Raw genomic sequence first — 5829 nt, 5'->3', positions numbered from 1 at the left:
ACTGGGCTATTTTCCCTGTTGGTGCCCCTGGGCTTATGGCATCCTGCTTTTCCAACTAAGGTTACAGCTTAGCAATGATTATTAATAATACTAATGATAAATAATAATAATAATAACAACAACAACAACAACGATAATAATAATAATAATAATAATAATACTCTCTAGTTTTTTGCGAATCAGAATTTGCGTGTGATGGCATTTCTTACGACCTGTTTGGTATTTTAATTTGCAATGAAAGATGGGTTTTATTTTGATGCAGATTTGTATTCCAGACCCAACCCTTTGTTCTTGCCACAATACTATAAATTTAAATATAGTTTTTTTGGCCAGTTTATGATTTTGTTACCGTTCTTGAAATATTTTATTTTACTTGCGCATTACTTCGCTTGTGGTTTATTTATTTCCTTGTTCCCATTCCGTACTGGGCTATTTTTTCCCTATTTTAGCACTCGGGCTTTTAGCATCTTGCTTTTCCAACTAGAGTTGTAGCTTAGCTAACAATGAAAATAATAATAATAATAATAATAATAATAATAATAATAATACTTTTGCAATTTTGAGCTTATATGTATGAAATTAATTCAGCATGGGGTCAAAAAACACGAAAAATATAAATAAGTTTTATTTTTTCGTCTGCGTAATATTCATTTATCAAGTACGCTTAAACGTATCACTAATCGCTATTATTATTAATCTTATTTGCTAAGCTACAACCCTAGCTGGAAAAGCAAGATGCTATAAGCTCAGGAGCTTACAACAGGGAAAATAGCACAGTGAGGAAATTAAACAAGGCTTAATTACGTAATCATTGACATAAGCGTTAGTTAATTCTTCATGATTATCTTTTATTTATAATTATTAACGTGTAGGCGACCCGTCAAAGATAACGGCTAAATATTTAGGTATCGCGCACAGAAACAGATTCAACCCTTCCCAACCCCTCCCCCTTTCCTATCTACAACACGGTAGTTTGGGTCTCCGAGTGTACCTCTCGGGGTACTCCCTTTCGCCAAGGTATGACTACTCCCTCTCGCGTAACCTTCCATATTTCTGGAAATATATACATGTAGATGAAAATTTCAGTGAACTGACAAACTCCTGGACTGCTTTTCAATTGATATCCGTTAAAAAAAATAAAAAAAAATAATATAAAAAAATTAAAAAATGTTGATTTAGCTGTAATGTGTATTGTCTTCGAACATCCCTAGTGAAGACTTTCTCCCTTAATCACATGTGAGTTTATACTAATGTATGTGCATTCGGTTTATAATATATATAATATATATATATATATATATATATATATATATATATATATATATATATATATATATATGTATATATATATATATATATATATATATATATATATATATATACATATATATATCTATTTATATATATATATATATATATGTATATATATATATATATATATATATTTATGTATATATATATATATATATATGTATATATATATATATATATATATATATATATATATAATATTTATATAGTTTTTCTCGAAGAGTCATGGTTCATAATATAAGCACTGCAAAGTTATTAATTAAATATGAAAGTTCCAATTCATACTTCGTAAAAAGGAAATTTTTGTAGATATTGTCATTTTTGTGATCGTAACTTGAAAAAAGAAAATATATATTTAAAATTTGGACATTTTGAATAGTTGTTCGCAAAAAGAAAATGTCAGTAAATATTTTCTAATATTTCATAAATTTTAGAAAAAGAAGTTGAAAGAAATATTTACTCATTTTTAATGGTAACTCAGTTTAAAAAAAATAAAAGTAAATATTTGGGTTTTTTATGTTTAAATGTATGTAAATGTTTAGAAATTTTAATGGTAACTTGTTAGAAATATATATATATATATATATATATATATATATATATATATATACATATATATATATATATATATATATATATATATATATATATATATATATATATATTATATATATATGTACATTATATATAAATATATATATATATATATATATATATATATATATGTATGTATATAAATATATATTTATATATATATATATTTGTATATATGTGTATATATATATATATATATATATATATATATAATATATATATATATATATATATATGTGTGTACAGCATATTCGAATTTTAAATAGTCCCATGGAAAAAGAAAACTTAAGTAAAACCCTCATGAATTTTTATCATTAAATATTTACATCAGAACTATGGTAAGGGAGAATCATAGAAACTACTTGAATATATTATATATTATCCAAATGATTTCACTAAATAAATTTTTATGATTTACGTCTTTTTTTTTTTTTTTTTTTTTTTTTTTTTTTTTTTTTTTTTTTTTTTAAGAATGATTTTTATAATACGTCACTTCCTGAAAGGTTTTTGATTTATTGCACTGATGGCTAGCTTCGGTTCAATACTACCAGTCTGAAGATAAAGCCATATATAATGCAATAGACATTTCAAGGTCTGTGTAATAATTTAGGGTGAACCGTGTATTGAATTTGTCGCAATGTATCTCCATTTATTTGTCATTTCTACCCTCGGCTAAATAATGTTTTGGCCTGTGTCGTAAATCACTCTTTGTAGAGTACATTTCTCTTTTTATCTTTGTGTTTTACTTCTATTTTATACTATTATATGTTCGTGGTTTCTTAAGGTAGTGTGTAAGAAAAATTGAAAATTGTAATTTGTAAATCACACTTGTCGTCCGCATTTCTCTTTTTACCTTTACGTTTTATTCTCTTTTTATCATATTAGAAAAAAATAGAAAACTGTAAGCAAAAATTAAATTTCGTTAGTTATTTTTAAATCACACTTGTCTACATTTCTCTTTATATCTTTACGTTTTATTCTCTTTTTATCATATTATATTTTCGTGGTTTCTTAAAACGTGTATTAGAAAAAAAATTAAAACTGTAAGCAAAAATTAAATTTCGTTAGTAATTTTTAAATCACACTTGTCTACATTTCTCTTTATTCCTTTACTTCTTACTTAAGAAAAAATGAAAACTAGGCAAAAATGAAATTTCGTTAGTAATCTGTAAATCACACTTGTCATCTACATTTCTCTTTATATCTTTAGTTCTTACTTATATTTTTATACTATTATATGTTGGTGGTTTCTTAAAATGTGTATAAGAAAAAAATGACAACTGTAAGAAAAAATTAAATGACATTAATTTTTAAATCACACTTGTCTACATTTTTCGTTTATCTTTATTTCTTACTTATGTTTTTATACTATTATATATTTGTTGTTTCTTAAAACAGTGTATAAGAAAAAATGAAAACAAAGCAAAAATTAAATGACGTTAATCTTCAGATAACACCTGTCTACATTTTACTTTTTATCTTTACTTCTTACTTATATTTTTATACTATTATATGTTTGTGGTTTCTTAAAACAGTGTTTTAAAAAATGAAAACTGTAAGCAAAAATTAAATTTCGTTAGTAATTTTTAAATAACATTTGTCGTCTGGATTTCTCTTTATATCTTTACGTTTTATTTTTATATTTATCATATTATATTTTGGTGTTTTTTTAAACTGTATAAGCAGAAATAAAACCGTAAGCAAAATGAAATTTCGTTAGTAATCTTTAAATCACACTTGTCTACATTTCTCTTTTATCTTTACTTCTTACTTATGTTTTTATACTATTATATGTTCGTGGTTTCTTAAAACAGTGTATAAGAAAAAATGAAAACTCTAAGCAAAATTAGATGACATTAATCTTTAAATCCCACTTGTCTACATTTCTCTTTTTATCTTTACGTCTTACTTATATTTTTATACTATTATATGTTCGTGGTTTCTTAAAACAGTGAACAAGGAAAAATGAAAACTGTAGGCAAAAATTAAATTTCGTTAGTAATTTTTAAATCACACTTGTCGTCTGGATTTCTCTTCATATCTTAACGTTTTATTTTTATATTTATCATATATTTTCGTGTTTTTTTTTTAAACTATAAGCAAAAATAAAACTAAGCAAAAATAAAACTAAGCAAAAATCATATGATGTTAGTAATATTTAAATCATACTTGTCTACATTTCTCTTTTTATCTTTACGATTTACTTCTATTTTTATTGTATTATATGTTCGTTGTTTCTTAAAACAGTGTGTAAGAAAAAATGAAAACTGTAAGCAAAAATTAAATGACAATCTTTAAATCACACTTATCTACATATCTCTTTCTCTTTATTTTTATTGTATTATATGTTTTTGTTTTATTAAAACAGAGTGTAAGAAAAAATGAAAACTAAGCAAAAATTAAATTTCGTTAGTAATTTTTAAATCACACTTGTCTACATTTCTCTTTATTCCCTTACGTTTTACTTCTATTTTTATTGTATCATATTTTCGCTGTTTCTTAAAACAGTGTACAAGAGAAAATGAAAACAAAGCAAAAATTGAATTATGTTAATAATATTAAAATCACATTTGTCGTCTACATTTCCCTATATTATTTTACGTTTTGCTGTATTTTACTTCTATAATATATTTATAGTTTCTTAACACAGTGGAAAAAAAAACTGCAAACTGAAAACGGAAAATAAATTGCCGGATAAATCAGTTAGAATTAGATTCTTCTTCTTCTTCTTCTCTCTCTCTCTCTCTCTCTCTCTCTCTCTCTCTCTCTCTCTCTCTCTCTCTCTCTCTCTCTCCTCTCTCTCTCTCTCTCTCTCTCTCTCTCATAAAAAGACAAGTATTCCCTTCATGACTAAGAAGACAGCCAATTCTCTTGTCTCATATTTTACTCATGAAACAAGTTCTTCTTCCAGGGATTTTTTTTTTTATCAACCATTCCAGTTGATAATTCCTTGCATTTTTTTTTTTTTTTGCGTTATATAATAGTAATGAGTAAAATATTTCCCTTGTACTACTTCACTTTCTTTGTGGCAGGCTTTGATTTTTTTTTTTTCTTTTTGAGGGATGTATAAAAGAAATACGTCTTTGTAAATCTTTTGCTTAAATGAAATTACACTGACTAACTGAAGGTTTTTTTTTTTTTTTTTTTTTTTTTTTTTTTTTTTTTTTTTTTTTTTTGAGGGATATATAAGAAATACGCTTTTGTAAATCGTTTGCTTATATGAAATTACACTGAGTAACTGAAAGTTTGGTTGGAAACATTTAATTTTCAATCAGTTTTTAATCGTTCAAAAAATATCTTGTGGATGTTATCCATCATAATGATATTCCTTTTAAGAATATTTATCTAATTGAAGAAACATTGAATCAAGTTACTCTTTTAATGATTGATTGATTGATTATTGGAGTTATCTGGTATCCTGTTAATCTTTTTAATAAATAAAGAAAATTATATAGCAAATATTTGTTTGTCTAGTAAACAAGTTAACAATATTTAGCGTATCGATGTGAACTTTTCTGTGTGGTTAACAATAAATGGAATAACCTTTGGAAACCAGAACCATATTTAGAATTCATATAAGTCTGGGAATTTTGAGAGCTCCCTTAACTTTTGAAAAGACACTTGAAAGATCCAAGATTTATGAATTTTTTATACAACTTTGGTGTTGTATCACAGATGTACAATTGTTATATGAAGTTCCTTCATTCTTATCATCTCTGAATATATATATATATATATATATATATATATATATATATATATATATGTGTGTGTATATATATATATATATATATATATATATATATATAGTGTGTGTGTGTGTGTGTGTGTATATATATATATATGTATATAAATATATATACATATATATATATATATATATATATATATATATATATATATATATAAAGATAATCAGAAGTT

The sequence above is a fragment of the Palaemon carinicauda genome, chromosome 18, assembly GCF_036898095.1.
Source record: "Palaemon carinicauda isolate YSFRI2023 chromosome 18, ASM3689809v2, whole genome shotgun sequence".
Classification (NCBI taxonomy): Eukaryota; Metazoa; Arthropoda; class Malacostraca; order Decapoda; family Palaemonidae; genus Palaemon; species Palaemon carinicauda.
This window is presented reverse-complemented; position numbering follows the sequence as displayed.